Source organism: Hypanus sabinus, chromosome 10, assembly GCF_030144855.1.
Source record: "Hypanus sabinus isolate sHypSab1 chromosome 10, sHypSab1.hap1, whole genome shotgun sequence".
In the NCBI taxonomy this organism is placed as follows: domain Eukaryota; kingdom Metazoa; phylum Chordata; class Chondrichthyes; order Myliobatiformes; family Dasyatidae; genus Hypanus; species Hypanus sabinus.
Genome location: NC_082715.1, coordinates 37,845,103 through 37,870,248, shown reverse-complemented (window position 1 = coordinate 37,870,248; position 25,146 = coordinate 37,845,103). Strand labels below are relative to the sequence as shown.

Below are 25,146 nucleotides of genomic sequence, written 5' to 3'. Positions count from 1 at the left end.
TACAGGAGGCCAGACTGGGAGCACCGAACATAGTATATGACCCCAACAGAAAAAGCTTCCTCACCTGGAAGGACTGTCTAGGGCCCTGAATGATAGTGAGGGAGGAGGTGTAGGGGCAAGGATTGTTCCACTTGCAAGGATAGGTACCAGGAGGGAGATCAGTGGGAGAGACAAATGGACAAGGGAGTCACATAGGGAGTGATCCCTGCGGAAAGCAGAAAGTGTTGGGGGGAGGGAAAGATGTTCTTGGTGGTGGGATCCCATTGGAGATGGCAGAAGTAACACATTTTGCATTTATCTGCACAAATACACACTTGCATGCACATAATACATTCCTATAGGTACACCGGCACAAGCAGAGAGGTGTAAATAGAATTTTGGCAGACAGCTGAATGAAAAATCTGTCTGGATGGAGGGTTTCTTTGGAGAGAAACAAAGATTAGTAGGAAGTGATTGGATAATCCATGGAGGGTGAGAGGGCCAAAGAATGTTGTACATTTCCCATGGAAAGCCTCTGACAGCACCCCTATAATGGATGTTAAGTTCTGATTGATATTCTGGAGTTTTGTTCAATTACTGTTCTTGGCAAACACAATGATAAATGAGCATTTTGGTGAAATAATGTAGTCACTAGTGCTGGAGCAAGTTTGATACCTTCAGGAAAGTAGGGAAGGGGATTGACACTTTCTCTAAAGGAACTGATTTCTTCTGATCTTAAACAGTTAAAACATTGGGCCAATTATTTTTAAATTAGCTCCAAAACTTCAGTCCTGCTTCTTCATAAAAGATGCAAACATAATCCCCAGCAAAATCACTGACATCAACTGGGAGTCTGGCACTGCTGCTACAGAGGACAGAAACTGGCCTCACCTACTGCACACTAAATCCACCCTTACTACCCTTTCAAATGTACTTTTGTGACTGTGCATTCTTTTCCTCAGCTTCCAGCGGCTGTAGTGACTTCAGCTCTCAAACAATGTTATGAAGGTACATACTTGGAGATTCATAGTTTCACATAAAAAATTATGATAAGGAGGCTCTTTTGGCCCATTATAATTGTGCTAGCTGAATAAGAGCTCTCCAGCATCATCTCTCCTATGGCCCTGAAGATCAATACACAATACAGGCACAGTTTAAATGTGATGAAGGTTTCTGCCTCCATCACCCTTTCTCACAGTAACAGTCTCTAGCATCTTCTGCATGAAAAGCTGTTTCCACACCATTACTCCAATTCTTCTGTTGATTACTTTAAATCTCTGAGCCCTGGTCTGCTGAGGAAAATTTGGCCTTCCTTTTCACTCTGTCTAGATACCTCCTGATCTTGTACACCACAATTCAATCTTCCCTTGGCCTTTTGTTTCAAACAAAACATCCTTTCCCCTTACAGCAAAATCTTCGTATCTTCCCTCTACCTCTCCAGGGACCACAGTACTCAAGCCATGGTCCAGCCAGCACTGATTATAGTTTAAGTGTAACCCTTCTGCCCGAGTATTTCAAGCCCTGACTTTTTGAAAAGATCCTTATTGAATGAGCTGTCACAAGAGATACTGTAGTTATAATAATATTTAAAAGACATTTGCATAGGTACATGGATAGGAAAGGTTTAGGAGGATATGGGCCAAATGCAATGGGCATCTTGGACAAATTGGGGCAAAAAGCCAGTTTCCTCTACAACTTTCTCAACCACTTCATTGTTTTGTTTAATCTCCAACAATCTTAGACATGCAGTGTAAGGTCAATCAGAATCAGAATCTAATCGCCAAGTACCTGTACACATACAAGGAATTTACTTCCGGCAGATGTTGTCTCTCTGCTCATAACAGATGATAAATATAAATGAAAATATAGATTATACATACAAGTAGTGCAATCCAAGTAATAGTTAGCCGACAGTTAACCGGCAGTTAACTGTTCAGCAAAGTGACCGCAGTAGGGAAAAAACTTCTCCAGTGCCTATTAGTCTTAGTCTGGAGGGATCTGAAGCGCCTACCAGACTGAAGCAGTTCAAACAGTCCGTGCGCAGGATGGAAGGAGACCTTTATGATGTTCCCCGCCCTCTTCTTCAACCTGGAAGAGTACAGGTCCACAATAGAGGGCAGGGAGGCTCCAATGATGCGCTCGGCAGTCCTCACTGTGCGCTGTAGTCTGGTTCTATCCTGCTTGGTGGCGGCTCCAAACCACACAGTGATGGAGGTGCACAGGACAGACTCAATGACTGCAGTGTAGAACTGCAGCAGCAATTCCTGAGGCAGACCATATTTCCTCAAGAGCCGCAGGAAGTACATCCGCTGCTGGGCCTTCTTCAGGATGGAGCTGATGTTCTGCTCCCACTTCAGATCCTGAGAGATGGTGGTTCCCAGGAACCTGAAGTTCTCCACGGTGGACACAGGGCTGCCGAGGACTGTGAGGGGGGACATAACGGGGGGGATGTCTCCTGAAATCCAATATCATCTCCTTTGTCTTGAGCGTGTTCAGCTCCAGATTGTTCCGACTGCACCAGAGCGCCAGTTGGTCCACCTGCTGTCGATATGCAGACTCATCACTGTTCTGGATGAGTCCGATGACAGTGGTGTCGTCTGCAAACTGCAAAAGCTTCACATAGGGGTTGGAGGAGGTGCAGTCATTGGTGCAGAGGGAGAACAGCAGTGGAGAGAGGACACACCCCTGGGGGGCGCCGGTGTTGGTGATTCGAGTATCTGAGGTGACCTGTCCCATCCTTACCTGCTGACTTCTATACTATTTGAAATTGTCCTTGTATGGTTCATTTCCTTGTTTTTGTTGCACTTCCCTTATGTATTACTCTCCAGAATCAGGTTTATTATCAATAACGTAAATGCTGTGAAATTTATGTTTTGCCAGACCACTTGATGCACCATCAATAACTCTCTCTGAGATGTAAAGGTGAGATATCGGCTTTTATTGACTGGAAGAAGGAAGAAGGAACATGCAGTGGTTGACCACCATACTACATCCTGGAGACTGAGAGGCCGGGCTCAGAACTCAATTGCCTTTATACAGGGGTCTGTGGGAGGAGCCACAGGAGCAGTCAGCAGGGGGCGTGTCCAGACAGGTATATGTAGTTCACCACACCACTACAGAACAGAAGTTACTCTGAATTACAAAAAAAAGTGCAAACCAAAAGGAATAATTAAGTAATGCTTATGGGTTCATGGACCATTCAGAATTCTGATAGCAGAAGGAAGAAGCTGTTCCTAAAATCATTTAGCATTGGTCTTTGGATGCCTGTACATTCTCCCTGATGGTAATAAAGAGGGGGTATGTCCCAGATGATGTGAGTTCTTCGTGACAGAAGCAATCTTTTTGAGGCACCTTCTCTGAAAGAGGTGCTCAAAGATACGCTTAATGATGCGGATGGCTGTGCCCATGATAGAGCTGGCTAACCCTCTGCAGCCTTTTATGATCCTGTGCTTTGGAGCCTCCATACCTGGCTGCGATGCAACTAGTCAGAATGTTCTCCACCATAAATCTACAGAACTTTGTGATGTACCAAATCTCCTCAAACTCCTAACGAAGCAGAGTCACTGTCCTGCCTTCTTCACAACTGCATCAGTATGTAGGGCCTTTAACAGTGCAAGGTCTTTAAGTGCTGAGCAGAGAGATATTGGGATCCCAGTTCACAGCTCCTTGAAAGTGGCAACACAGTTCGATAAGGTGGTTAAAAAGGCTGATGAAATGTTTGCTTTTAATAATTGAGGTCAAAAGTCAAGAGGTTATGTTGCAACCTTATAAAACTCTGGATAGGCCATACATACAGTTCTGGCCTCCCCACTATAGGAAGGATAATTAGGCTTTGGAGAGGGTACAGGTTTACCAGATGCTGCCTGGTTTAGAGGACATGTTCTATCACAAGAGGCTGGAGAAACTTGGGTTGTTTTCCCTGAAGCGTCGGAGGTTGATGGGAGATCTGATAGACATTTACAAGATTACGAGAAGCATAGATCGAGTGGAAAGAGTTTATCTGTCTCCCAGGGTGGAAACATCTAATACCAGAGGTCATGTACTGAAGGGGAGAGGGGGTAGGTTCAAGGGGGATGTGAGGGGTAGGTTTTTTTACTCAGAGTCGTGAATGCCTGGAATGTGCTGGCTGGTACAGCAGTTGAGGGAAATACATTAGAGACTTTTAAGAGATATTTGGATTGGCACATGGATGTGAGGAAGATGGAGGGCTATGGATATGGTGTAGATAGGAAGGATTAGTGTTTGTGTGTTTTTGATTTGCTTTTTAGCTGGCTCAGCACAACACTGTGGCCAAATGGCCTGTTCCTGTGCTGTACTCTTCTATGTTCTATATTCTATGTTCCATAATATGTCAAGAAATCATTTAAACTCCATAGTTTACTAGAGGTCACTACCAACATTTTGGACATAGAAATTAATGCAATGGTTAACACAGAAAGGACTCCAGAATTCATAGGACCAGAAGCAGTACCTAGCGTCACTTGTCAGAATCAGGTTTAATATCACTGGTATACTGTATGTCATGAAATTTGCTGCGGTAGTACAGTGCAAAACATAAAAAATCTAAATTACAATAAGATAGATGTATTAAATCAGTAGTGCAAAAAGATACTTCAATTAAAAATTTAAATTAAAAATGTAGTGTCATATTTAAAAAAAGAAAGACAAATGCCATGAGGAAATATCATTGATACAAAATATTAATGGGGTTCTCATTCCAAAGGTGGTGCTTAATTGGCAGAGTTGCTCCCGCATCTTCTGCTTTTGTTTCAGGTTCCAGTATCTGCAGTTTTATTTGTATTCCAAGACACGCAATAATATTCTGAGGAGAAAATGCTTGTTGCATGTACATTGAATGACATTAAAGAAAGAATCTTTATCTTTTTACAGTACCTATTGTGGCTATTTATGACTGAGCTGCCTCAGCAAGTTTTCAGTTTTAGATCAATGGGGAAAGATCATTAAAGGTTTTCCTTCTGACTGACACTTTTATTCAAGAAAGAATGAATCCAAAAAAGAAATCCAAGAAAGCTGGGTGCCATTAGCTTAATTAGGTTGGCCCAACATTATGGGTGAGGGGCCTGTTCCTGTGCTTCACTGATCCATGTTCTATGCAATTATTTATTCCATTTCAGATTATACGCTTATCTTGAGTTAAGGAGCTTGCAGATGGTGTAAAAGTCAGCCATCTGGTCGATAGAGAAAAAACACACTGCAGTTTTAGTCAAGTGTGAAGCCGTGCATTCAGCAAGAGCAAACAAGGTAAAGAAACATAGTTGGTAGAATACTGACAACTGTACGAGGAGAACCTGGGGTATACATCCATGGACATTGTGAAGGTAGCAAGTGAGCAGCTCAAGACAAACAAGAGAAGGCTTTATTAGCCAAAGTGTAGAATTTATGAGCAGGGAGGTGATCCTGAAGCTATATAAACCAGTGATTATGCATCAGTTAGAGAACTATATACAGTTCTGGATGCAGTTTTGACTGTAATTGCCCTCAAGAGATTCACAAGAATTTTGCCAAGACAGAAGTCAGTGCCAGATTAGAAACTCCACTCCACCACAGTCACAGGAGCACAATCAGGGTATGGGTGCTGAGTGCTTGAGATACCTATCAGATTGCATTGATTCCAGCCAGGCCGTGCAGTCATGCCTTCAGTAGCCATGCAGCTACTCTAAAATAATGTGACTGTGCAGCTCCAAATGGATCTTGGTGGAATGGAGTTTCTAAGGGAAAAGAGGAAGGTAGGGCAGTAGATATTATCTATATGGCCTTTGACAAGCTCCCACATGGAAGGGTGATCTGGAAAGTTTGGTTGCATGAGATTCAGGGGAAGCTAGTAAGAGGATTCAGAGTTGGCTCAATGATGGGCGGTGATGGTTGAAGGTCAAATCTCCAACAGGAGTCCTGTGCCTAGCGGTGTGCTCTCAGTGTTAGGAACCCTGTTATTTATCATTTATATAACTATTCTGGATGTGAATGTATCTGTCATTATTAGCAAGTTCCGAATGATACCTAATTAGGATGTCTTGTTGATAATGAAGCAGGTTACATGAATTACAAAAATATTGTGATCAGTTAGGGAGATGGGCTGGGGAATAGCAAATGGTTTTCAATTAGGTAAGTGAGGAGATACATGTTGTACATTCAAACCAGGATAGGACCTATATCCTGAATGGCAAAGCATTGACAAGTATTGTGGGAGCACAAGTGCACGATATGCTAAAAGTGATCTTGCAAGGTGAAGAAGGTATCTAGCATTCTGGCCTTCATCAGTCAAGAAATCAAGTTCTGGAGTAGAGATCATATGTTACAGTTATACAAGTCATAGGTAAGGATGCACTTGGATTATAGTGTACACTTTTGGTCAGCTTTTTATAAGAAAGACGTTGTCAAGGGGAGGGTAGAGAAAGGACTTACAAGCATGCTGCCAGAGGCAGTGGTTGAAGCAGGTACAGTCACACCATTTAAGGGGCATTTGGATAGGTACATGGAGGGGAAGGGTTTGGAGTGTTATGTGCTGAAAACCGATCTGGAACTTGTAGGGAAGATGCTATGGTCAGCATGGACCATTGGCCGAAGGGTCTGTTTTCATTCTGCAGCACACTATGACCTCTGGCACCAATGCTGCAATCCCTCTGTGAAGCCCTGAAAGGCCGCCAGGCCTCAGGCCCCAGGGTTTAGTCCTGCCCTCAAGTTGCCCGAATACTCTGACAGCTCGTGATCAAAGCAAATAGTTGTAAGAAATTATGTGAAAACATGTGAAACTTCAGTTAATTAAAATATATACAGAAATATAAAGAAAAATAAAAATGTTAACTTTCACTTCTTTTTCATGCAAATGAGCCCTTGCTAGGTATTCAGGAGCCAGAAGTGAAACGTATCCAGCCCTTGAGCTCAACAACTTCAGGACTATCCTGGATTCAATGGTGAGTTCATGCCAGAGCAAGAAATCCGATGTGTGCACATACCAGCTTCCACATATGCATGACATCTGAATGTTGGCTTCTGTCCTTATCCTTTCCACTCCTGATAAAAGGTCTCAACCCAAAACATCAACTATTTATTCCTTTCCATAGACTTGCTGAGTACCAGTAGGTAGGTAGGGGTGTGTGTGTGTGCATGTGCGTTTGCGTTTGTGCACACTAGAGATATCCAGCATCTGCAGTATCTCATGTTCTTGACACATCCGCCTGCACCTGCATTGGGATGCACTGCCATACACACTGGTTAATGGCTTTCTCAGAACCAGTCAGCTATCCATCAGTGTATGCCAGGCTATTACTTGGTGCAAATAATGAGGATGTGGCTGCTAAATGGCATTTCCAAAGATGTTACACAAGCTATGGATGTGCTATGTTACAAAGTGAACTCTTCACTGCTTTGTCTAAACTAATTCAAACCCTTGGTGACACTAAAGCTAAAGTTAAGTTTTAAGTTTGTTATAAGGCATAATGTATTTTTGTGATTTAATCATGTTTAAGCTGTTATGTAGAAAAGATAATGCTAACATGCTACATTTCAGTTTTTGAACCAAAATTAAGATATGAAATCTTGAGTCAAACATACAACAGATCAACAGTAATGTTACTGTTTATTCTTGCTCAGAGGAAGAGATTGTGTGTGTACACACAAATCTATATATACATGCATATATACACACACACATTTATTTTTTATATATACATACATAGTGATTAAATTAAATAATTAGTGGACAAGTAGTCTCTATGTCTTTATAAGGCAAAGTAGGTGAATAATTTTCTAAAACCAACCTATTTTATTCCATTGCCCATTTTTTTTTTAGCCAAACACTTCATGGTGTGCACCATTGCTTTGGGAATAAAATTCACGCTCATCACGTGAGAGACCAACTCGGTTCCCAATCAAGGCAAAGTGAATTTTGCTTTATTTCATTGTGCATTGCAATTTGAACCTACAGGCAAAGAGCTAACAAATCCTTCTGTCTGGAATTATTCAAAGGCAACCCAGGATGAAAGATATAGAGATTGCTTGAGTGCTCCACAGACACTTCAGGCCTCCAGTCAATAACATTTTTATTCATTTCACACAACATCAGTTTGTAAATATTCCTGTGGTACATACATTCTAATTCATATTATCTCCATGAACAAAACTCTTGTTAAGATAAAAATCAAATTGTTTGCAATGTATTTAATACCATAGAACATAGTATTTGGCCTCCCATCAAACGATGAAGTCTGCATGTGAAAAACTCCTAAATGGGCATTGGTCTCATGGTCAGGGATTGACTGATGCAAATTCTGGATCTTCACCATTGGGAATTCTTCCGTAACTCCATCAAAAATATTCACAACAATGTGTCCTGGAGTTCATTTCTAACAGCGCCCATGAAGCACCATAGATCATCATCAGTGAGAGAGCAGGGTCATATCACGAGTGCTTCTGCTTCACAACTCAGGGTTCAGTCCAGATTTTTCATGCTGCCTACGTGGAGTTTGCATAGTCACCTCACTACAGCTTTTATTTCCTCTAGGTCTTCAGTTTTCTTCCATATCCCAAAGACATGCTGGTACATTCATTGCCCTATGTGAACTGTTTCCCATGTACATGGGTGATGAAGTTAGATCATAAGACCATAAGATATCAAAGCAGAAACAGACCACATGGCCAATCGATGCTGCTTCACCAATTCATCATGGCTGATATCTCAACCCCAGTGTCCTGCCTACCCACCACCCCCCCCATATCCCTTCATACCCTGACCAACCAAGAATCTATCAACCTCTGCCTTAAATATACATAAAGACATGGCTGCCTATGGCAATGAATTCCACAGATTCACCACCCTCTGGCTAAAGAAATTCCTCCTCATCTCTGTTCTAAAAGGACACATCTCTATTCTGAGGCTGGGCCCTCTTGTCTAAGACTCTACCACCATAGGTAACATCCTCTGTACATCCACTAAGACCTTTCACCATTTGATTGGTTTCAATGAGATTACCCCTCATTCTTCTGAATTCTAGTGAATACAGTCGGCCCTCCTTATCCACGGATTCAACCAACCGCAGATCAGGAAAACCTGGAAGTTCTCTCCAGCACTCGTTGTTTGAGCATGCACAGACTACTTTTTTCTTGTCATTATTCCCTAAACAATGCAGTATAACTACTAACATAGCATTTACATTGTATTAGGTATTATAAGTAATCTAGAAATGACTTAAAAGTACAGGCAGTCCCCAGGTTATGAATGAGTTCCATTCCTGAGTCCGTTTTTGTCGGATTTGAAGTCAGAACAGATACATCCAGTACAATTTAGCGTCAAACGTTTTTCTTAGTATATAGTATACATTTTACCTTTCTATGCATATAAAACACTTAAGAAAAATACGTATTTCAACAATTTAACCACTGTGTTGCTTAGTAATAATTGTAGCTTTCATCGGGGCAGGGCCTTTCACATTCTCCAGTAAAATTATTCTGATCGTTGACTGACTGTAGCCTAACGCTTTTCCAATGATCAATGGCATTTCACCTCTTTCCGATCACTTTATTACTTCCACCTTATTTTCCAATTGCGGTCATGATTATTTTTGTAAACAGAAACTCTGCAGATTCAGAACTGCGCCATCGGGTCCTAATGTCCACCGGACAGAGACATGTTAAATAAAGTCTGGGGTTCCACTGGGTCCTAAAGACCACTGCACTGATACAAGTTAAATAAAGGACTTGAGCATCCATGAATTTTGGTATCCGCAGGGGGTCCTGGAACCAATCCCCCGCGGATAAGGAGGGCCGACTGTACAGGCCCAGAGCCATCAAATGCTCTTCACATAACAAGCCGTTCAATCCTGGAATCATTTTTATTAAACTCCTTCAAACCCTCTCCAGTTTCAGAATGTCTTTTCTCAGATAAGTGGCCCAAAACTTCTCTCAACATTCCAAGTGAGGCCTCACCAGTGCCTTATAAACTTCCAGCATTTCATCCTTTTTTAAAAAAAATCATTTAGTGTTCTCAAAATGAATGCTAACATTGTATTTGCCTTCCTCGCCTCAGATTCAACCTACAAATCAACTTATAGGGAACCCTGCAGGAGGACTCCCAAGTCCATTTGCACATTGGATTTTTGAATTTTCTCTCCATTTAGAAAATAGTATACTCTTTCATTTCTTCTACCAAAATGTAAGACCATACACTTCCCTACACTGTATTCCATCTGTCACTTCTTTGCCCATTCTCCTAATCTGTCCTTCTGTAGCCTTTATACTTCCTCAAAACTACTGCCCCCCCCACCTTCCTCCTTATCGTCTGCAAACTTTGCAACAAAGCCATCAATTCCAACATCCAAATCATTGACATACAACATAAAAAGAATTGGTCCCAACTCAGACCCCTGTGGAACACCACTAGTCACTGGAAGTGAACCAGAAAAGGCTCCCTTTATTTCCACTCTTTTGCCTCCGAACAATCACTGCTTTATCCATGTTAAAATCTTCCCTGTAATACCATAGGCTTGCAGCTTGTTAAGCAACCCCATTTGTGGCAACTTGTCAACGGCCTTCTGAAAATTCAAGTATGCAACATCAACCAATTCTCCTCTGTCTATCCTGCCTGTTATTTCTTCAAAGAATCTTGCCTGACAAGATTTTCCCTTGAGGAAAACCTACTGACTGTAGCCAATTTTATCATGTGCCTCCAAGTACCCTGAAACCACATCCTTAACAATTGGCTCCAACATCTACTCAACCACTGAGGTCAGACTAACTGGCATACAAGTACCTAATATGGTGGCCACTGAGTGTATATTTGATTCAGCATTCTAAATAAAGCCTATTCGTTTCAGCTCCACTTTAATTCTTTTTGTGATTCATTTATTCTCACATGATTGTAATCAACAGTGGAACAAGAACTAATCTTGAAAGCGCCTGCAAAGTCAGCCATTTTATTTGTTTGGATAAAGCTTCATTTACAACCTCTTTAGAGAAGTAATCCTTCATTACTGTGGACATCCTTGTTGAAAATACAGAACCTCACCAGTATTGTAGAGAATACTTCAGTTCTGAATCAAACAAGCATTTTCTACCTATAATTAATGGCAACATAATTTTCAAATATGGAGTCAACTTTCACCTATTACCCATGGTGCTCAAATACTGTCTTCAATTCCAGAGCAATTGCTTTATTATAAATCTACCATATAATTGTAGAGAAATTACTCACATTCAATGCTTGTAAACTTAAGGTGAAACATTCTGGTTTCCACCAGCTTCAACTCGCATTTGGTCCAGATGGCATAAAACTTTGATGCTAACTCCAATCTTAAGCTGAACTTTCCACTCTACATTAGGTTCATTGTCAAGGTTCTGTATTTCTGAAACATTGCCCAGTTACATTTGACAAAATCCCTAGAGATGAGCACTGCTAAATCTGCCAGCTTGCTGTGACATGTTATTCTTCTCCATCTACAAATCAATTTATTGAATGTCAGAAAAATTTGACATTTAGTTCCAAATTTGAAAATGTAAGCGCCTCTAACCCTGGAATGAATTATTGCAGTTTTATTTTATTTCTGCTTGTGACATAGAAACACAAATAATAACGCATGCAGATACTTTGCTGATATTGCACTCACATCATGGTCCATTCCCCCACAAACCCTGTGTTTGGACGTATTCCACCTTTAATCCTCTGACAAGAAACCAATTAACACCCGGAATTTACAACTCACTTTATCAGTTCCATCCATTGTTTTCCCAATGCAACTAACTCCCAAATAATAGTGTTGAGAACTCTGTATTCCAGCAACTTTGACTTCTTTCGCATCTCTGCAGTGTAACTCATAACTGGTGTTTTATGCCTTCAGCTCTAAAAAGAGCAAGTTCAAACAAACCCCTTTCTGAACCACTCATCTTTCCAACTGTACATATTAAAGACATTTTTTTTAAACCTGTCTCTCTGATCTATGTATATCAATGGCTCCTTCTTTTGGTTGAGGTCAATATTTCAGTCTGATTAGCTTTTGTGAAATACCTGGGGACACTTTATTATGTTTAAAATGATTGTTGTAACTTAATATGTTATAATTATAGAAAGACATTTTGCAGCAATTGATTGGTTTAATCTCTCAGTGAATTGGATTGTTTTCCATCAAGCTGCTGACTTGGACCTTGCAGAATGATGGAAAGTGTTTTGGGAGACAGGAGGTGAATCAATTGATATAGAAGACCCAGCTGAAAATCTGCTCATCACCACGTTATTTTTGTGGCTAGTTCAGCTGAGCTTGGCGTACTCAATGCGTTGAACTCAGCAGTAGTAAAGCCAAGAGTAGGCAGATGGGTTCATTCTCGTTGGAGATGGTTATTGACTGGCACTTCTTTGACACAGATGTTATTTACTGGTTATTAGCCCAGGCCTGAGAGTTGTGCAAGTCATGTTGTATGTACAGTGCCTATATAAAAAGTATTTAACACCCCCCCCAGAAGTTTTCATGTTTTATTGTTTTACAACATTGAATCACAATGGATTTAATTTGGCTTTTTTTGACACTGATCAACAGAAAAAGACTTTTGTGTCAAAGTGAAAACAGATCTCTATCCAAATCAATTACAAATATAAAACACAAAATAATTGATTGCATAAGTATTCACCTCCTTTAATATGACACACCAAATTATCATTGGTGCAGCCAATTGGTTTTAGAAGTCACATAATTAGCTAAACAGATCACTGTGTGCAGTCAAGGTGTTTCAACTGATTGCAGTAAAAATACACCTGTATCTGGAAGGTCCAACTGCAGGTGAGTCATTATCCTGGCAAAAACTACACCATGAAGACAAAAGAACACTCCAAGCAACGAGGTAGAGAGAGGAATGTTCTGGTGCAGGAGGTGACTTATATTCCATTATGACACTGGTGAAGGGCATTTGCCCCATCAAATCTGTGCCAGAGCATACCCATTAGCCAACTGTCCCAATTAATTCTCTTTAAACTATTTTCTCTCACATGCCCATCAATTCTGCTCTGCTAGTAAAAAATTAGATCAAATCATTAGAAAGAGGTGACACAGGGTTGAAACATATTGAATCACTGGTTAGGGCTAAGGAAATGATGATAGCATCCATATGTCTTGAAGGGCAATGGAGTTAGTAACCTCTCCAGCCTGGGTGGAAGGTATGGAGATCCTGGAATGCCCAGTCATCAAGATCCCCCTCTCGGCCTTGCTAGTGTAATCCAAAGGAAAGTGAAGCAATATGTTGGCACCAGCTTGGCTGCAGGAAATGCTGGAAGGATGTTCATTGATATCCAGCTGTCTAAAGGGCTCCACTCCAGATTTACTGACTGGGTTTATTCCCGTGGTCTTTGTATTTCCTGAGGCTGCCCACAAGGTAGTGAGGCTACTTACCCATATCTGGGGATATGGTTCATGAGCACCCCCAGAGCATCTCCACATGCCGGTGGGCCTGCATGCTATGTGTGCAGGGCCAGACCTCATCCCCATCCTCTGTAATTCAAACTGAGTCCAAAAGGAGTTCAGTTTCATGTGTCTCCAGTGAGGAGGCACTGCATGAGGCTTGCTGTTGGAGAGGCTGTGTACTGGCATGAGAGACTTGCACATTCAGCTCTCCTTTTTACAAGACTGCTAGGCAGCTGTGGAAGCTGAAAGTGACAAGCACTACCCACTACACTACCACACTAGACACAGCACATCAACCATTTGACACACAGTTCTGGTGTAAGGAAATGCAAGGGTAAAAAACCCTAATGGGAGTTATATACAGACCCCAACCAGTAGTAAGGATGTGGTCTACATATGACAATGGGAGATAGGAAATGCATGCCAAAAAGGCAATGGTAAAATAGTCATGGGGGATATCAACATGCAGGTAGATTAGGAAAATCAGGTTGGTGCTGGATCCCCAGAGGGGGATTTTTTAGAATGCCTGTGAGATGGCTTTTTAGAGCAGCTCTTGGTCAAGCCCACTAGGGGTTCAGCTATTCAGGATTGGGTATTGTGCAATAAAACTGAATTAAGTCGAGAGCTCAAGGTAAAATAACCCTTGGGGGAAAGTAATCATTATATAATCATATAACAATTACAGCATGGAAACAGGCCATCTCGGCCCTTCTAGTCCATGCCAAACACTTACTCTCACCTAGTCCCAATGACCTGCACTCAGCCCATGACCCTCCATTCCTTTCCTGTCCATATACCTATCCATTTTTTTTTAAATGACAATATCGAATCTGCCTCTACCACTTCTACTGGAAGCTCATTCCACACAGCTACCACCCTAAGTAAAGAAGTTCCCCTTCGTGTTAACCCTAAACTTTTGCCTCTCAACTGATGTCCTTTTGTTTGAATCTCCCCTGCTCCCAATGGAAAAAGCCTATCCACTTCAACTCTATCTACTCCCCTCACAATTTTAAATACCTCTATCAAGTCCCCCCTCAACCTTCTACACTCCAAAGAATAAAGACCTAACTTGTTCAACCTCTCCCTGCAACTTAGGTGCTGAAACCCAGGTAATATTCTAGTAAATCTCCTCTGTACTCTCTCTATTTTGTTGACATCTCTCCTATAATTCAGTGACCAGAACTGTACACAATACTCCAGATTTGGCCTCACCAATGCCTTGTACAATTTTAACATTACATCCCAACTCCTATACTCAATGCTCTGATTTATAAAGGCCAGCATACCAAAAGCTTTCTTCACCACCCTATCCACATAAGATTCCACCTTCAGGGAACTAAGAACCATTATTCCTAGATCACTCTGTTCTACTGCATTCTTCAATGCCCTACCATTTACCACGAATGTCCTATTTTGATTAGTCCTGCCAAAATGTAGCACCTCTCACTTATCAGCATTAAACTCCATCTGCCATCTTTCAGCCCACTCTTCAAGCTTTGAAAACCTACTTCATTATCCACAATGCCACCTATCATAGTGTCATCTGCATACTTACTAATCCAATTTACCACCCCATCATCCAGATCATTAATATATATGTCAAACAACATTGGACCCAGTACAGATCCCTGAGGCACACCACTAGTCACTGGCCTCCAACCTGCCAAACAGTTATCCATCACTATTCTCTGGCATCTCCCTTCCAGCCACTGTTGAATCCATTTTACTACTTCAATATTAGTTGAACCTTACCATTGAACCTTCCTAACTTTCCATGTGGAACCTTGTCAAAGGCCTTAATGAAGTCCATATAGACAACACTCACTGCTTTACCCTCTTCAACTTTCCTAGTAACCTCTTCAAAAAATTCAACAAGATTTGTCAAACATGACCTTCCACACACAAATCCATGCTGACTATTCCTAATCAGACCGTCTATCCAGATAATTATATATACCTTCTCTAGGAATACTTTCCATTAATTTAACCACCACTGACGTCAAACTGACAGGCCAATAATTGCTTGGTTTACTCTTAGAACTCTTTTTAAACAATGGAACCACATGAGCAATATGCCAATCCTCTGACACTATCCCCATTTCTAATGACAAATGAAATATTTCTGTCAAAGCCCCTGCTATTTCTACACTAACTTCCCTCAAGGTCCTAGGGAATATCCTGTCAGAACCTGAAGACTTGTCCACTTTTAATTTCTTTAAAAGTTCCAGTACTTCCTCTTCTTTAATCATCATGGTTTCCATAACTACCCTACTTGTTTCCCTTACCTTACACAATTCAATATTCTTCTCCTTAGTGAATACCGAAGAAAAGAAATTGTTCAAAATCTCCCCCACCTCTTTTGGTTCCACACAAAGCTGTCCACTCTGATTCTCTAAGGGACCAATTTTATCCCTCACTATCCTTTTGCTATTAATGTAACTCTAGAAACCCTTTGGATTTATTTTCACCCTACATGCCAAAGCAATCACATATCTTCTTTTAGCTTTTCTAATTTCTTATAATTATTATATGATCAAATTCATTCTGAAATTTAAGATGTATCAGTGTTACAGTGGAGTAAAGGGAATTACAGAGGCATGAGAGAGGAGTTGGCCAGAATTGATTGGAAACGAACTTGGGCAGGGATGACAGCAGAGTAGCAATGGTTGGAATTTCTGGAAGCAATTCAGAAGGCACAGGATGTATACATCCCAAAGAGAAAGAAGTATTCTAAAGGCAAGATGACACCCCATGGCTAACAAGACAAGTCAAAGCCAAAGAGAGGGCAAATAATAGAGTAAAACTCAGTGGGAATTTAAAGGAAGCTTTTAAAAGTCAGCCGAAGGCAACTAAGTAAGTCATTAAGAAGGTAAAGCGGGAATCTGAAAGGAAGCAAGCCAATGATATTAAAATGGATACCAAAGGTTTCTTCAGATACATAAAGTGTAAAAGGGAGGCAAGAGTGAATATTTGGCTGCTGGAATGGTAGCAATTGGGGAAGGGGGTGGAACAAGGAAATGGCAGATGCACTGAATAAGCATTTTTCATCTGTCTTCACTGTGGAAGGCACTACCAGTATGGTGAAAGTTCCTGTTGTCAGGAGTCATGAAGTGTGTGAAATCCCAAGAGGTCAGTAGTTTCTAAGATACTCATATCACCACATCTGGCACCAACAATCATTCCACAGTCAAAGTCACGTAGATAACATTTCTTCAGATACTAATGCTTGGTCTGAAAAACATCTGAACCTCATGACCATGTCTTCATGTTGTGCATTGAACTGCTGCCACATGATTGGTTGATTAGGTGTACCTAACAAAATGGATCTGATATTCATTCTAATCAGTATAATAAGTAAGGTTCCTGAAATATAGTTGTCTTATATTTTAAGTGTATGCTAATTGCCAAAAAGAAAGAATGCTGGAAGAACTTAGCTGGTCAAGAAGCAATTGTGGATTTCTCTCACAAACTGCCTGATCCATTGAGTTCTTCCAATGTTTTGCTTTAAATTCCAGCATCTGCAGTGTCTTTCATCTTCATTTACCAGGAAATGAGAATATGGAAGAATGTGTTACAGTTCTTGGCTTTGAATTCAGTTTGATCAAATCTCGGAATCCATTTTCCTGTCCAGGTCTCTTACTGATCATGTGATGATCAGCACAATTTCACATTAGACAGCAGCACTGCAGAGTTACAAACAAGTCTATGCTGGTACCTCACAGCACTATCCCACAGTGCTGATTCATTGCAGTGCTCTTGATCCTCCAGCACAATGACACACAAGTACTTACTGTACATCTGCTCAGAATTGCACTGCAACACAAAGACCCTACCCACGAGCATTCTCTTCTCTACCCTTTCCCTCTCCCTCTCCCATCAGGTAGAAAAGTCTGAAAGTCAGTACACTGCGCTCAAGGACAGCTTCTTTCCCACTATCAAACACGTGAACAATCTCCTTGTGAAAAATTTCTTGACCTCATAATCCTCCTCATTATGATCATGCATTTTATTGTTTACCAGCACTGTACTTTTTTGGTAACAATTACATTTTATTCAGCATTTTTATTGAAATAACTGATTTTAACTCAATGCACTGTGCAATGTTTGACCTGTATAAACAGTATGCAAGACAAGCTTTTCACCATATCTTAGTACATTTGACATTAATTAACCAATCCCAATACAAGCCCCTTCCTTTCCCATTGCTGCCCTCATCAGCATTAGAAACTGAGAACAAACCCATTAATGGATTGGTGGAATGGCTTGATGTGGATAGGCTCTAAGGACTGGGGGGGTTTTGTGGTCTGTCAACACACTATGCAATCTCTACTGATCCCAGGCAATGGGCCATAACCACTGTGCTAGCCACAGCGCAGCCCCACAGTGCCACCTCAGCACTGCTCAATCCATGATGTTGTAAACAGCCTGTCCAAACAGAGGAAGCAGTGATTCATCACTGGGCTCACCCCATCTCCCAGTGCAGCAGTTCTTTTATATAATGCTGTATTGACTCCATTAGTGTGCTCAATCACTGGTAGAAATCAACAACTGCACTAGAGGAAAAACAAAAATGGGGCTTTCAATATATTTCATTGAAAGCCATTAATAGTTGATAACTGAATTCCACAGTAAAGAGGACTTTTTCATGGACTAAAGCCTTACTACTTTTTAGTTCCATCTTTCTTCCCTTTTGCACTTTATTGTCAATAAACTTGTCTCCGACACTGCAATGGCTACAGCACACTGCTTCTCCAACCCTATTGGAACTTTGATTGGAAAAATGTTTATCTAGATGTAACATTTTGATCATTCAGATTGGTAATTTGTGTTAAATGACAGTACAAAACATCGGCAATTCCATAGGGGTGGGTGATGCTTGCAGCAAACTGAGGATCATAAAATTTTGACTCCCCCTCCCCCCCAGAGGTATGAAAGGAAACAAACAACTGCCCATATTAATAATTATGTGTAATAAATCACAAGTGGTAACTTGATAAGGCAACGAGGCCAGAAAATGCAGAAAGGTTGTTTTGCTATGAGGAGGCTAGTCATGATCTGGTATTGCTGCCTGCTGTGGTGGAAGCTGTCTGCCACAGCTTTGAAAAGAGAAATGGAAAGAGTGCTTTGAGTGAGGGAATCTTAACTGACCAAATCACTCCTCAAAGAGCTAGCACAGACTTGATAGGCCAAATGGATCTTTCTTTGCCAAAACAATTTCATAATTATTTTCTTTAAGTGATTCTCTTCGTCATGTTGCCTGATGAATAGGTGAATATTAATGATAAAGCCCTCTAGTGTATCAAGGTGATAAAAAGCTCATGGAAATGTATTTAAGGGAAATGGAATTACAGTTTAGGACATGTATGATCTAATAAGTATGAACCTGAAGCTTCCTGCATTATTCTAACCAGAAGGCTTTATAGTAACTGCACTATTTGCCAGATTACTAGTGGTATTACTTAAAAAAAGACTGCCAGTTGTTACATTAGGGGACAAAATACCAGTCACCTGAGTTCTAATGCAAATTGAATCCTAATTAATCTGAAAGGTTAGAAGTACTAATGTGCCTCTTATCATTTACCTTTAATTATTTCTATATCAGAAATACAGTTTTCTTCACTTATTTCCCTCCTGATGCTCTGTAACAGAGATTTCATATCATACATTGTACGTTCTGCTCTGATTAATTATTATGGTTTCCAAGAACTTCAAGAGGCTCAAACCAGCCACCTCAGTCCTTATATGAAGTAGAACAGCCAATACTGTCTTGTGCCTGAAATATATTTTTCCCAACTTGCAAAATCAGCCAACGTACCTGCATTTCAAAAAGACATCATGGTTTCACTGTGATCAGAAATTAAAGGTCATTACCATGACAACACAGATCTTGGAAATTCTTAATGTTTTGATGCCGAGTACTAGGCAGATTGTATTCAATTCAAGCTCCTGCCCTGAATCCTACCACCCATTCCATTCACCACTGCCACACAACCAGGCCTTTGGTCAATATCATATTCCCTCTCTTTCCCTTCTGCCCTCAATCCAGCCCAGTTTCCACTTTCCCTTACTTTTGCACACTCCCCCCACCACCACCACGACCCATCCCTATTCCTCCAACTTCTTCTATTGTCACACTTACCTACTGGCCATTTTGATACCAATTGAGCTCAAGCTCTGGCTACTGTGACAATGATGAGTAATTTCTTTAAATTACTTTGCTTCACCTTAATAACTTTTTTATTATGAGCTTATAAAATTTTAAAGACATGTACCTATATTTTGCTCTTCATTAATTTCAACTTGAATAATTATTTTATCTTTCTAAATGGAAAAGCTGTTTAAATTACTTACAACATTTGCAGCCAGCAAAGTCAGAGCATCCACTGCAAGTCCCATCCACAATTTAACCAGGTGTCAAAGGTTATTAGGATAATTAGGAGGCGGGACTTTGTCTCAGCTCCATGTGAGCACCTGTTGCTAAGAGCTTGCAATTGAACTCCAGGATGGTGACAGCTGATAAGTCTACACAGGTTACAGTTAGCAATGGTTTATTGTGTTCACATAAGAGGACATTGTTGGCCAGAAAGAATGAAAATCAGTGAACAGGAATGGAGGTGGCCATTTTGTGAACAGTTTGAACTGATTTCTTGCTCTGGGATAATTTAACCTTGCTCTGGGTTGTATCAAAAATCAAAGGTGGTGATAAAGCATCATCACCATTAATTAATTAATTAATTAATAATCATCAAAGTAATTATAGGAAAGATGTCAACAAATTAGAGAGAGCACAGAGGAGATATACTAGAATGTTACCTGGGTTTCAGCACCTAAGTTACAGAGACAGTTTGAACAAGTTAGGTCTTTATTCTTTGGAGCGTAGAAGGTTGAGGGGGGACTTGATAGAGGTATTTAAAATTATGAGGGGGTTAGATTGAGTTGACGTGGATAGGTTTTTTCCATTCAGAGTAGGGGAGATTCAAAAAAGAGGACATGAGTTAAGAGTTAAGGGGCAAAAGTTTAGGGGTAACACTAGGGGGAACTTCTTTACTCAGAGAGTGGTAGCAATGTGGAACGAGCTTCCAGTAGAAGTGGTAGAGGCAGGTTCGATTTTGTCATTTGAAAAAAATTGGATAGGTATGTGGATAGGAAATGAATAGAAACATAGAAAATAGGTGCAGGAGTAGGCCACTTGGCCCTTCGAGCCTGCACCGTCATTCAGTTATGATCATGGCTGATCATCTAACTCAGAACCCTGTACCTGCTTTCTCTCCATACCCCCTGATCCCTTTAGCCACAAGGGCCATATCTAACTTCCTCTTAAATATAGCCAATGAACCAGCCTCAACTGTTTCCTGTGGCAGAGAATTCCACAGATTCACCACTCTCTGTGTGAAGAAGTTTTTCCTCATCTCAGTCCTACAAGGCTTCCCCTTTATCCTTAAACTGTGACCCCTCGTTCTGGACCTCCCCAACATCAGAAACAATCTTCCTGCATCTAGCCTGTCCAATCCCTTTAGAATTTTATATGTTTCAATAAGATCCCCCCTCAATCTTCTAAATTCCAGTGAGTATAAGTCCAGTCGATCCCGTCTTTCTTCATATGAAAGTCATGCCATCCCAAGAATCAATCTGGTGAACCTTCTCTGTACTCCCTCTATGGCAAGAATGTCTTTCCTCAGATTAGGGGACCAAAACGGCACACAATATTCTTGGTGCGGTCTCACCGAGTCCTTGTACAACTGTAGTAGAACCTCCCTGCTCCTGTACTCAAATCCTTTTGCTATGAATGCCAACATACAATTTGCCTTTTTCACCACCTGCTGTACCTGCATGCCCACCTTCAATGACTGGTATACAATGACACCCAGGTCTCATTGCATCTCCCCTTTTCCTAATCGCCCACTGTTCAGATAATAATCTGTTTTCCTGTTCTTGCAACCAAAGTGGATAACCTCACATTTATCCACATTAAATTGCATCTGCCATGAATTTGCCCCCTCACCTAACCTATCCAAGTCACCCTGCATCCTCTTAGCATCCTCCTCACCGCTGCCCAGCTTTGTGTCATCCACAAACTTGGAGATGCTGCATTTAATTCCCTCGTCTAAATCATTAATATATATTGTAAACAACTGGGGTCCCGGCACTGAGCCTTGCGGTACCCCACTAGTCACTGCCTGCTATTCTGGAAAGGTCCCATTTACTCCCACTCTTTGCTTCCTGTCTGCTAACCAATTCTCTATCCACATCAATACTATACCCCCAATACCATGTGCTTTAAGTTTGCACACTAATCTCCAGTGTGGAACCTTGTCAAAAGCCTTTTGAAAATCTAAATATACCACATCCACTGGCTCTCCCCTATCCACTCTACTAGTTACATCTTCAAAAAATTCTATGATTCGTCAGACATGATTTTCCTTTCACAAATCCATGCTGACTTTGTCTGATGATTTCACCTCTTTCCAAATGTGCTGTTATCACATCTTTGATAACCGACTCTAGCATTTTCCCCAGCACTGACGTCAGACTAACTGGTCTATAGTTTCCCAGTTTCTCTCTCCCTCCTTTTTTAAAAAGTGGGGTTACATTAGCCACCCTCCAATCCTCAGGAACTAATCCAGAATCTAAGCAGTTTTGAAAAATTATCACTATTTCTTGGGCTACTTCCTTAAGCACTCTGGGATGCAGACCATCTGGCCCTGGGGATTTATCTGCCTTTAATCCATTCAATTTACCTAACACCACTTCCCTACTAACATGTATTTCCCTCAGTTCCTCCATCTCACTGGACCCTCGGTCCCTTACTATTTCCGGAAGATTATTTATGTCCTCCTTAGTGAAGACAGAACCAAAGTAGTTATTCAATTGGTCTGCCATGTCTTTGTTCCCTATGATCAATTCACCTGTTTCTGACTGTAAAGGACCTACATTTGTCTTGACCAATCTTTTTCTTTTCACGTATCTATAAAAGCTTCTAAAGTCAGTTTTTATGTTCCCTGCCAGCTTTCTCTCATAATCTTTTTTCCCTTTCCTAATTAAGCCCTTTGTCCTCCTCTGCTGGTCTCTGAATTTCTCCTAGTCCTCAGGTGTGCCGCTTTTTGTTTGCTAATTTATATGTTTCTTCTTTGGACTTGATACTATCCCTAATTTCCCTTGTCAGCCACAGGTGCACTATCTTCCCTGGTTTATTCTTTTGCCAAACTGGGATGAACAATTGTTGTAGTTCATCCATGTGATCTTTAAATGCTTGCCATTGCATATCCACCGTCAACCCTTTAAGTATCATTTGCCAGTCTATCTTAGCTAATTAACGTCTCATACCTTCAAAGTTACCCTTCTTTAAGTTCAGAATCTTTGTTTCTGAATTAACTATGTCACTCTCCATCTTAACAAAGAATTCCACCATATTATGGTCACTCTTACCCAAGGGGCCTCGCACGACAAGATTGCTAACTAACCCTTCCTCATTGCTCAATACCCAATCTAGATTGGCCTGCTCTCTAGTTGGTTCCTCAACATGTTGGTTCAGAAAACCATCCCACATACATTCCAAGAAATCCTCTTCTTCAGCACCTTTACCAATTTGGTTCACCCAATCTATATTTAGATTGAAGTCACCCATTATAACTACTGTTCCTTTATTGCACGCATTTCTAATTTCCTGTTTAATGCCATCCCCAACCTCACTACTACTGTTAGGTGGCCTGTTGGAGAGTTATGGGCTGAGTGAAGGTAGGTGGGACTAGGTTAGAGTAAGCATTCGGCATGGACTAGAAGGGCTGAGATGGCCTGTTTCCATGCTGTAATTGTTATATGGTTATGTATCATACAGGAGGAGACTGAAAATTTGGCTGAGAGGAATCATAACAACAACCTCTCACTCAATGTCAGCAAGCCCAAAGAACTAATTGTAGGCCTCAGGAGAGGGAGACCAAGGATCCATGAGCCAGGATCAGCAGTGGAGAGAGTCAGTAACTTTAAATTCCCAGGTGTCACTATCTCAGAAGTCCTGTCCTGGACTCATCGTATAAATATAATTCTGAAGAAAGCATGACAGCACCTCTACTTCCTTAGGAGTCTGTAGAAATTCAGCATGTCATCAAAAACCTTCACAAACTTCTATTAATATTAATGCAGACTGGCTGCATTATGGCCTAGTATGGGAACACCAATTCCTTTGAGTAAAAAATCCTACAGGAGATTCTGGATTCAGCCCAGTACATTACAAGTAAAACCCTCTCAACCATTGAGCACATCTACATGAAATGTTGCCATAGAAAAGCAGCATCAATCATCAAAGATCCTCACCTCTCCAAGGCCATGCTCTTTTCTCGCTGTCGCCATCAGATAGAAGGTACAAGTGTCTCAGGGCTCACACCACCAAGTTCAGGAAAAGTTATTACCCCTCAATCATCAGGCTCTTGAACAAAGGAGGATAACTACACTCATTATATTTCTGGCGTTCCAACAACCGATGGACTCACTTTAAGGACTCTTTATCTTGTTATTTTATGCTCTCACCATTTATTGCAATTTATTTATATTTCCATTTGCACAGTTTGTTGTTCATTGATCCTGTTTACAGTTACTGTTCTATGGATTTACTAAGTATGCTCGCAGGAAAAAGAATCTCAGGGTTGTATGTGGTGACATGTATGTACTCTGATAATAAATTTTAGTTTTAGCTGTTAACTTTAATCAGGGCATGGAATGTGGATGCAAGGAGTATTCTGCTAATGGCCTGCTAAACCTGAGGCAATTCTCAAGCAAGTAGTTACAGTTTTTATTATGTAAAGTGGCAGGCTTGCAGGAGGAGCAGTGTCTGCATTACCTGGATTGAACCAGTCAGAGTTGAAAAGAGCTGAGGGCAAAGGCCATAGAACAATACTGGCTGTAGTCCTGGGCCAGAGTGAATAAGAAGGTGACCTTGAGTACATTTGAACTGGTGAGGAAAGAGTATTAATATGTGAGGCTTCTAATGCAAATGAGTGACAACTTTCCAGAAACCAACCATTTTGGATGTGGACAACATGTGGATCAGGACCATGAGGAACACCTGGCCAGTGTAGACTCCTTACACACATATTACCTTTTCTATTCTTTGGTTGTTCATGGAAGATTGGGGAAGTTTAGTTGGTATACACATAGGGATTTGGTTGTGTAAATTCACATGCTTGCAAACTGAGCCAATGAAGGTACTTGTCAGTCCAGCCCACATTGAGGCCGAAGGGAACAAGGGGCAGATATTTTAGACAAGCAATCACTTAAAATTAAGGATATGAATGTAGTGGAGCCTTTGCATAAAGGGGAGGTGGAAGTCATAATTTTAAAAATCTGCTCAATCACTGCGGTAACAAAATTGGGATAAGAAAAAGAAAGGATGATATTTATATAAAATTCAGAGGATGGTGGGAACTCAACTAGGTGACGAGTATAAAAGGAGGGAAGAAATTATACTTGCATATTTATGTATTGAATGTACTAGGCTGAATAATTCCTTGTTTCTTAATTGAAATGCATGATACAGGTATTTGTAAGTCAAGAAATGGTCAATGTCTTGTTAAGAAATGGTGCAGCATATAATGCAGTTCCATGAGATGCAAAGAAAGTGTCTAATTGCTAAATTGAGACCATTGGGACAGACTGAGTTTAACATGGAAAGTGTTAGGATATCACTGTCATCATAGTGTATATAAGAGCATATTTGACTTTCTGAAAATTATTAGCTTTTTCGATATTATTTGAATTTGTTTTTGGACAGAGG

General features: G+C 40.8%; 1 long non-coding RNA gene across 3 annotated transcripts in view; it reads left to right on the top strand.

Moving 5' to 3' along the window:
- LOC132400591 (uncharacterized) overlaps positions 1-25,146 on the top strand; it is a 50,953-nt gene that overhangs the window by 23,688 nt on the left and 2,119 nt on the right. For 2 of the 3 annotated variants that reach the window (XR_009514299.1, XR_009514298.1), the window contains exons 2-3: positions 2,860-3,070; positions 5,115-6,911. This is a non-coding gene — a long non-coding RNA (uncharacterized LOC132400591). The remainder of the gene's footprint in view (positions 1-2,859; positions 3,071-5,114; positions 6,912-25,146) is intronic. The other variant, XR_009514300.1, reaches the window with a different exon arrangement.